The following is a 10,698-nucleotide window of genomic DNA, read 5'->3' as shown; positions in this document are numbered from 1 at the left end:
CCGAGTAAAAACACGGCCAAAACAATTTGTTCCTTTCCTGACAGTCTGGTGGAAAAGCATCTGTAATATTTGCTATGGAAACATTTCAAAATAGAAACAGACCGATGCTACTTGAATGGAACGAAAGGTCAAACACATGGAAACATTTGTTCTTTAAGTAAGAGGTAGATCAGGAGCTTAGGCTTATTTAATAATTTAAGTAATCATTTAATGGGACACTTCTCATTCACCCTGCCTCAGACCACCCCTTCCTCTGCACTTCTCTCATATTTCTATGCAATTTTATAGCTGCCTATCAGGAAAGTCTATCTAATATTTAAGTCTCCTTTTGAAAAGTGCTTTCTTCCAAGCAGAAGCCAAGGAGGGATTTAGCCAGCCAGTTCAACCACAATTAGACACCTTTGTTCAAGTATGGAGAGAAAGGAGCAGGGCAGGATGATGTGAATCTAGGCCAGACAGGCATAATCCAGATCTGCTTTGTTATCTGGTAGTTTCTTCTTATGGAGTAGGGTGACAGCCTTTAATTACCATCGAGGTTTGCAGCTGGGTGTTCAACGCCCTTCGTGGTTTTTCATTATCCTATGGAAGCATTTAGTTTGCTGAATGTTTAACACCTTGACGGCACTCTGCTTTGTTCAAACACGATTATCTCTGAACTCTGCATAACCCTGTTCGCATTGGGAATATGCTGAAATGAGATCTCTCAGTACAGCCAAACACAGGCTAATTTCCTAGTAGAGATAAGAAAAGCTGCCCGTAGTAATGGTCTTTTTCCTGGGAATTGAAAGTAGCAACTTCTCTACACTAATTGCTGAAACTGGGGCCGGTTCTCAACACAGATACAAGTACAGAATTGTGATTTGACCAATCAAAACAAGAGAGAATGTGTTTTTATAATCAACGTTTGTCTTTGTCATTATTGTATAAATATCTGTCATGCAAAAATAGACTCCTTAGGCTGCTCTTTCTTACGCTCCAAGCCTGAGACTTCACAGCCAACAAAAATCTCAAATACCACATATTATTCTTTAATTAAACACCAGTCTGTAGATCGGAGCATTGCCTGCAGCAGTGGTTGTTACAGGACTTCTGATCAAAATAGTAAGAGAGAGAAAAATGCCAAATTCACTAATTAAACTACAGAAAGATGACCTTTACCTTGGGAGACAAGGACACAACTCAAAATCCCTACCTACCAGCCACAAGAGCCAGATGAAACATAAGTCTAATTTCTACGTATGCAGAGTTATGCTGAATGTCTGCAAAGTGGAGGTATGGGAAAAGGAATATAAATGTATAGTGACAAACAAATGCAAGGGAGATATAGGGAGAAGGTCTTTTTTCAAAAGGATTAAATGACATTTCTGACACTCCTTTTATTAATAAAAAATGTGTGACTTATTCCTAAAATGTCACATAGGACTTTATTAGGACTATGGCATATGGCTGTTGTCTTACTTTTTAAAAGAAAATCTGGGTCACGGTAAAACAGACCTTCCCCAGCAAAATGTTGTTGTTCATAAAGTAAAGGTGTCTTTTACCATGAGACATAAAAGTCACGCAAGGGTCAAAGATTTTCCTAACGACTCAGTGCTTTCAACTTCTGCTGGCTTTCTGTACAGAATCTGTACCAGTAGCCCGGGTATTTCCTGCAGCTACTTTATCCTTGCATGAAGCTGCTTTCTGTGTTGCAGTTTTTAGTTATCCAGAAAAAAATGAACACTTCCGTTCACAAGAAAGCACGCAGGTTTAGTAATTCATCATAGTGCAATGCACAGATTTTTCACTCGCTGAAAACCTGTAAGGGTTTGATCTGAAACTAATGCAGAACTTCAGCTGAAAAACTTCACTTAAAATGAACAGAAGCAGCGCAAAACTGGAGGAGCCACACTGCCAACAGCCAGAGAAAGGCTCCCTTATAATCACAAGACTCCCTAAAAATAAATGCATGCATTTCTAAGTATCCATATAACAATGTTATTTACACCTTGACCTAGCACAGGTTTCTCCACTCAAATTGCTGCCTCAGATTCCATTTATGTTATCTGGTCTCTCTTCGTGGGATCGATCATTTTGTTTTGTGACAAGCAACGTGTCTGGCACTGGTGAAGAAGATTTGTACATTTGTGAGATGGGCACTTAAACAGCAGGGACAAGAAAGGGACAGTTCATTTCAGACAACCCACACATACATGACATCTTAACAGATTCAGCTTGCTTAACTCACAGTCAGAATTTTACAATAACTAACAGTAACTAAAGAGGCAACCAATATCTTAAGTACTGCAAGTACAGAAATGTGATATAGTATCTCATAAGAAGCCTAAAATTCCAGAAAGAAAAGTGACAAAGTGTTTTCCACTGAGTTCCTGAGAACTGGTTTGTCAGTGAATCGAGTACATTCCTCTTGTTCCTGAAAAGTCCAAACACCAGGTTAAAAAAGATTAAATCCAAATGTATTTTCTGAATCCAGTAACACACATTTCTCAGAGGTTTCGTTCTCCAATAACCCTTTCCATTATCACAAATGTTCTCCCATACACAATGAAAACCCCACCTTGTGAAGCGCAATCTTTCCAGTCAAGAAGAAATCTGGCAGTATTTCACCCAAACCACCTTGTATACAAACAATCTGCACGACTTCATTGGAATGTAACTGGGGACTTGTAAAACAGGTTATTGAGCTGTATATAAAGATGCAATTTCACATTGCATTTAATCTCTTCTGACTGTGGACTGCAGCCAACAGATGCCACCACCTGCACATTCAAATCCTTCCCATTGCAGTAACCTGGAGCTGATGTGGACACAGTGAAAACGAATCCATTACTCCCAGTCTTCCATTGCTTACTCAAAGCATCACCACGCAGCTTCAAGACATCCAGGCTCTACACGAGGTAGGCAGTGGGAATGAGCTGGAGGAGCAGGAAGGGCACGAACAGCAGCCCAGCACTACAGCACATTAAATGAAATATGAAAGTGAGCCCTGAGAGCATAAACATGTTTTGTCTGTGAAATACACGTTGGCTTCTTCCTAATTTCACCAGTAGATGAAGGTCATTCAGTTCAGGATAGATTCAATTTAGCTTTTAGAAGGCACTAAGCTACTGAGAATATAGAGATATATAAGAGAAATAAACTTATATCAAATATAAAAGCTGACCATTTAAAACACCCTTTATCAAACGTACTGCCTTGCCAACGATGAAAAGCAAATTTATGCCATTAAGGATTCAACAACAAAACAAGTTTTATTCAGTGCATCAGAAATTCTTCCTAATGAACGTATCTAATAATTGTATTTATGAGAAGAATTTTACCTGAAACACAGAGTATTCAGAATCAGGATCCTGCAAAGAGAGGAAACAGAAATTGAGGAATGGAAATGCCAAGGGGTAAAAAGAACAATGAAAATCTGGAATTTTGCTCTGCGACCACCTCATTTTGCACAAACAATGAATTCCCATTTCATTCCATTATCTCAACTTACATTACGGAGCTAATCAATGATTTCATTTACACTTGGAAGACGTAAGCGACCTCTCACAAGTTAACCAGACTGTTAGGCCGTGGGCTTTATAATGCCTAAGGAACAGAACCCTTCTCTGTTCATTGTTAGCTGCTGAGGGTGGTCACACTGGTAACACAGAAGCACATACATGAAAAATTCTGCCCTTACTGAATTTTTTGGTGTAATTTTATGATGAAAATGATGTATTTATTGTATTCTGGACAGTAATGCTCTAAGTGGAATCAATTACGAGCTAATGGCTTATTGCACCATCCAATCAACAGAAGGAAAACTACCAGGTGAAGTTTACTACAAGCCGAAAACCAGGAGCTTGCATGTGCTTTAAAACTTGAGGTAAAAGTGATTAAATATTAACAGTAAATGTAGGGTTGTCATCATTTACTGTGTAATTATCATGCTTATATCATATTTAAACCAGCCTGCAGGTCTGCTGCTGCTCACTTTCAAGGACTGCAGAGGAATTTTTCCTCTCGAATGTATTGCTTAGCTTGGGGGAAAAGAAAAGGAAGGTGGGAGATAGATGTTACTTTCTCTAAGTCACTCTTAGTCTTGTAGAGTCAGATCATTTCTGCTCCTAGAGGCACTGGGAAATGTCTTACATATCTGGTCTTGTGTAAATCTGTCACAGTGAAGCCAGCTATATTAAACTGAATAGAGAACCTTGGAGCAATTCAGGCTAGAAAGGGACTTGAGGGGGTCTCCGGTCCAACGCTGTGCTCCAGGCAAGGTCAGCAACGAGGTCAGCGGAGGCTGCTCAGAGCTTCGTCCTGCTGGGTCTTGAAAACTTCCAGGATGGAGACCGCACAATGTCCTTGCACAACCTGACTGTCTTCACGGAGGGTGCTTTTCCTTGTATCGAGCCAAAGCTTCTTCATTTCAATTTACGCTCGCTGTCTCTCACTCCATGCCTCATCGAACCTGGCCTTGAACACCTCCAGGGAGGGGACATCCACAGCTTCTCTGGGCAACCTGGGCCAGGGCCTCACAGTCAAGAATTTCCTCCTAATATCCAGTCTGAATCTCTTCCAGTTCACAGTATTTGTCTTTTTAAAAAGGAACTGTTCTAGTTTTCCAAGTAAGAAATAAAAGGCCAATGAGATATTTCAGCTTGCATTTTATTCACTCCATTGTGTCCGAGCGTTACAGCACATATGGTGCACTAGAAAATGGTTTAAGAGCAGTAGGTGATCTTCCATACCATATGTGCTACAGTAACTAATGAGGACAAGGTTAGGAACTAACTCAAAGATGCTGTCATGTTACAGATGTGCATCTTACTTTAGGCACTGTTCATTAGTTTAAAAAAATAATTTAAAAAATAAAATTATGTAGGAGCATCCCTCATCACTTTAGGAAAAAGTGGAGTTCATCAACAGCGCTTACCAAAAACCCTGCTCTCTCATAATGGTAGATGATGGCATGCACTGGTCATGCATCCCAGTGTGTTGTTTCCATTCTTGACAACCAGTAACTTAAGCTTTTAAATGACCCTCAAGCAGCTGATAGCACCCTCCCATTAAACACAAGTCTGGAACAACAAAACCTAACATTAAAACATATTCTATTTTAACACGGGTGGATCGAGCAGTTGCTGCTCATGCAAGTAATCCACTGGAACCAGATTCCGAATAAAGATGTCTTTGAGAGGATTAACAAATAGCGCTGCCCTGTAAGCTTGTAGCTCAAAACAAAAGGTCAAATTTATTCTTCATTTACACATATAAAGCTCCTTTGAAATTAATAAGATTGTAAAAGCAGTGAAGGAAGGATTTAACCCAGATTTCTAAATCCACCGAGGGCATTTTAAAATTAAAGTCAACGTGTAAAGTCAGTTTATCTGAAGACCAAAAATATTTAGAAAAATTAAGTCTTCTGATGCTTATAGCCTAGACGAGGGAATGAAACAAGATTACATACCTTGTGTTCTAGCAAAGCTTCATTCTACAATTAACTTCAGGTAAGGATGATTTAATGCACACAGAATATCAAAATGAGTATACTCGGAAAATGCTCCTCGAATGATGAAGAGCAGAAACACAGAAGAAACGCCAGGCAGGAACAATGACAGCACTGCGTCTATTTTTATGCACAAACACAATAACTACAGTCTCTTGAACCAACAGCTGCTTTCAGTTGAAGATGCTTTTTGGAGTCAAGATCCATGTACATAAACACAGCCGTGATAATTTTATTACAAAAAGCACTACACGAGTAATGGCAGCTGAAAGTTCACCGTGGGAGAAGAAAGGGCACACGGACAGAAGCAAATCCTCGGAGCAGACCATTAATCAAGTCAAAGGCAGGACATCCACTGTATGTCTATTCATTACATTAGGCAATATTTATTTCTGCTGTTAAACTACAGCAGGCCTTACACACCGGTGCTGGTTATTGCCCTGAATCTGACATATGGAACACAAAGAGGAGTAATCAGATTAGGTAACTAATCAGGATGATCAACAGAGACAGCCCTGGATTGTATTTCCCCTAGGTCATGCTATTACTATAAACACAGAAGACAACGCCTGTTCGTGCACAATAGGACGGAATTAGACCGCACATCAGCGGTTTATGTTGTCTGTGTGCCCCAACGCTGGTCATGGAAAACACAGCTTTCATCTATCCTGAGATGACATCGTCAGCACAGAAGGGAATTCCACCAATAAAATTTGTATTTCTAATTCTTAAATGAAGAAATGCACAGGACATTTTATAGAAAGAAATATTGCAGTCTTCCATAACCTCTAACCCAGTAGCAGCTAGTTGTTCTTCTACCCAAAAGTTCAGCACATTCCATTCATTCAGAACTCTTCATGAGGACACAGCTGATGTTAAAATGTTTTGATTGCATTGCTGTGTTCTTGAAGAACCCAAGTTTATAATAATAAAGTTCTGATACTGTTGCAGAAAATTCCTGATTCATGCCCAGTTGGCTGAAAGGTCAACACCGCATCTTAAAAACCTCCTAGGGCTTCACTGCATCTGTGACAGAGTTCAAAGAGAGTTCTGCACCAATTAAGACAGCTTCTAAATGTATGCACATGCAGCTATTGACTGGATCGTCAGTACACTTATTTTTGAGACCTTCAAATCCCCTTTTACCATGTCTTTAAAGGAGAACTTCCTGAACATCATCATACTTGTGGTGAAAACATACTCTGAATACTAATCTATATGTAAAGGGAGTGCCAAATGAAGAGATATATCAGGATGTACTGATCAAGAAGATTTCTTATTACCTTTATACGTGTGACTACTGGTAGGGCTATTGTAGAAGGCTGATGTCAGCCGCCCATAGTTTAGCGACAGCGTCGCAGATGCAATGGAGCAGCAGGGATGTTATCATTCAGCTGACAGCTGGGAAAAACGTCCTGGCTTTCAGACAAGCAAGGTCATCTCTTTCAGGCATGAAAACACCCTCAGATGATGCACTGTGAGTCTCCTCCTCTCCTTATTATTGCATTGCACGTCTTAGAAGGGAGAAGGCTAAGCATAAAGAAGTTCTGACCTGTAACAGCCACGGTGTAACTCAACTGATCCTGAGCACCTCTTTGCAGGATGCCACCTCCCGTGGCTTGGTTTGAATCAAACCCTAACGCACGCTGCTCAAAGCAGCGCATCCCTGAGCAGGGACGGCGGCTCCTGGTCTCACAGGAGCCTTCTTTCCCCGGGTGCAGAGGTTGGGAGACACACACTGAGCAGAATATGGGACGAGAGGATGGGAACAGATGGCACGGCGATTACAGCAGCTGAGGATTCCCTTGTGCTGCACAGCAGATCACTTAATCCAAACTTTCCAGAAGTGTCGTCCTTTGTTTGCCTTCCCGGTGCCCAACAGGACACATCTTGGGCCTGGTTTGCAGAAGTGCTCCCACGAAGGGTTTGACCATTAAATGTTCCGAAATGGCTACGTGTTTCACAAGCATAATACACCACACACATTTGGTTAGGTACCAAAAATGAAACATACTTAATTTTAGCTATTTCTCCAGGTTATACTAAGAGACTACTGATGTAATTCACACAGATGGAGACAGCACCGTTTTCTGGTAGGTGGCCGAAGAAGACAGAAATAGTTTGATCAAAATATTTAGCAACTACTTGATTTCATTAACACGCCACCTTCAGAAGTAACTCAGACTTCAGGAATCGGCAGTTAATGTGCCTGAGAATGGTCTTGGATTCTTAATTAACTTAAAAATAAAAGTAATATTAGACCACTTTTCTATTCACAACTACAGCAACTTAACTGCTCTGCTTTCATTAGAATAAATAGAGAACAATGTGAAATAGCATTAGACTAGGCAAGCTGGGAGAATGAAGTAATATAAGTCACTTATTTGAGTTCTAATTACCTCACTGTTCAGCCTTGGAGTTCAGTATCTTTCAAAGGTCTTACAAACATAATGGTTCTATTAAACACAAAGTAAACACGCTGCAATACACAAACATGACTTGTGTTTTCATTCTGTTGGATTAAGCAGGTTCTGAATAATGTGTAAGGTTTCAACTACATCTAAAACACATTCCTGAGGCACACAACTTCATTTACTCTGTGGCTGAACTCTAGCAGGGCAAACCTGGTACCTGAAAGCAGCAAGCGTTAGAAAGTAATAAGGTGAAAGTGCCACAACGTAGCCAGCAAGGCTTTACCAACGAGAAGCAGCATAATAAAACACAAGCTTGCTTGCACAGATAACCAGGAAATATTAAGATTTAGTGTTGATTTCAACCAAAAGTGTAAAATCGAAAACACCACGAGTACAGCCGACTGAAGAGAAATGCCACTCCATGCTAGGTCTGCCATAAATGATAAAGCTATATTTTAACCAGCAAGTTCTACTTGAAGAGATTTCAAGTGTAAGACTGTGGATGTTGAGTTGGTTTGAGTTTGGTTCAGGCTGCACTCTCAGACGTTATTTAACTGACGTCCTGGTTTCTGTACCAAAATACACACGTGGTGTAGATGATGCTCCTGGCAGGAGCTGTGCTCTTTTTTCTGGACTAACAGAGAGGAACGATGGGCACTTTTAAAATATTGAAGAGGAATACTGGAATACTAAAGTAGATATATTTTTATATTTCTTTAAAAGTCATTAGTTCCTGCTTAAAAAGAGCTCTTAATAAGGTTTCCTCAAGAAGATCATATGGGGCTAGAGCCAAACTCACCATATTTCAAGTCTGCCTCTACAGAAAGCAAACACATTTCTCTTCCATCTAAACTTCCAGGTAGGTTTGAAATACGCTGCTGATGAAGAGAACTGTTTGCACACAAAACTGAGAACAGGAATACAGCTCTGAAACGAGCTCACTGAGGTGATAAATTTCAGCCCTTTGCAGGCAACCAAGACCTGGAAGACTTTTCAAAATGCTGATGAAACTTGATGTTAAAATTCAGAGACTTCATATAGGACCTCTTCTAACAGCTTGTGATTTGATGTACTACAGACACCACTCATAACCCCACCCTCCACTGCTTCCCAAAGCAGAATTATCTTAAATGTTTTCACTCTTTTCTTCTTATATTTATGAAGCTTATAGGCTGGTGTGGTCATTTCAAAGATTAAATCAAGTGATCAATTGTTTGTCCCAACTTTATGTAGTATCTGGAAAAACTCTTATATTTCTGGTATTGTAAGGGCCTTGTTCTCTAAGCAGAACGTGTAGCTTTATCTAAGAAAACAATTCAACTTGTATACATCAATGTTTGCAGTATGTGTGGTCAATATTTGGAAGAAAGAAGGAAAACCAAATGGGATCTACATCCTCTTGCTGCTATTTTGTTATTTCCCAGCCTGGCACACCTGTTCCTTACCCCGCTTCTGTCCATTGCCGACGTCTTCAAGCTCTCCAGTGCTACCTGAAACTTCCCGGCAAAAGTTTGGAGATGCCAGTAACAAACCAATTTTACACTTGAGCTTCAGCACACAGCAGCAATGCAGTTGTCTTTATATTTCCAAGTTGAGATTATAGACTGGAAAACATTTTACTAATTAAAAAAATTATAAACTAATAGCAACGGGAGCACTATGATCTTTACAACTCTGATTTACTGTTATTATCTGTACTGTCTCAAGAGTTTCTATCACAAATCAAGTGCTGTACTTCCACGTGCAAGGACTGTGTGTACCAAGAGCCAATAACGTAAACACACACAAATTATGCTGGACGTGCACAGAACCAATACTCAGTTCCATTTAGTGTTCAAGACCAATTTTCTCTCAATATTTTTCTGCTGACAGGTCCTCGTTGGTGTCTTCCAGTACAGAACATTAAAAAAAGCATCTTTTAAATATATTTCCTAAACCAGTTTAAACAATACTGTGCTTGACATTTACACAATTGTGCAACTGTGTGGCCTTCTTTCCCTCTGCGATGAAAAGAACTGCCTTCAAGATTCCCAAAATATGTAGCTGTAAGATGCTTTGAGTGACTTATTTACTGTGAAGTATTAATGATTAAGTAAAAGTCCATTCAATTACTGTTTTCCAAATACGGCAGTAAAAATGTTTATATGCATACAAATATTAACCCAGAAACAACATTCTCAAATCCTTCTTTCCTGCAGAAGGGTGAGAAAATATGTAGGTACTAAACAACACATGCCAACATTTCCAGAAACTTTGCAGCTGGAGAAAAAGCAAAGAGAGAGAAATGGGAATACCTTCTGTGCCTCCTGTATGGACAAAACTGAGCTATAACTGAACTTAACCTCATGAGATTGAGTCCTTACAGCAACTGTGATATCTGATATCTATGATACCTGTGTAAAATCATAGAGTCATACAATGGTTTGGGTCAGAAGGGACCTTAAAGATTCAACCCCCTTGCCATGGGCAGGGACACCTCCACCAGCCCAGGCTGCTCCAGGCCCCGTCCAACCTGGCCTTGGGCACTGCCAGGGAGGGGGCACCCACAGCTTCTCTGGGCAACCTGGGCCAGGGCCTCACCACCTCACAGGGAAGGATTTCTTCCCAATATCCAGTCTGAATCTGCCCTCATGATTTTTAGTCATGGCTTTCTTCCTTGAACCCCGCAATTGTTGTGGGGACTCCTGGGACCCCACGGCTGTCACGGCTCCGCTCCCAGCAGCACAACGTCCCCATGGCACAGCTCCCCCCTCCTCACTGGGCTGGGGCAGGAGGGTACTACCAAGGCGTGTCTGA

Source organism: Mesitornis unicolor, unplaced genomic scaffold (genome assembly GCF_000695765.1).
Source record: "Mesitornis unicolor isolate BGI_N332 unplaced genomic scaffold, ASM69576v1 scaffold45249, whole genome shotgun sequence".
NCBI classification, from domain to species: Eukaryota; Metazoa; Chordata; class Aves; order Mesitornithiformes; family Mesitornithidae; genus Mesitornis; species Mesitornis unicolor.
The sequence above is the reverse complement of the archived record's forward strand: the minus strand, read 5'-3'. Positions refer to the sequence as shown.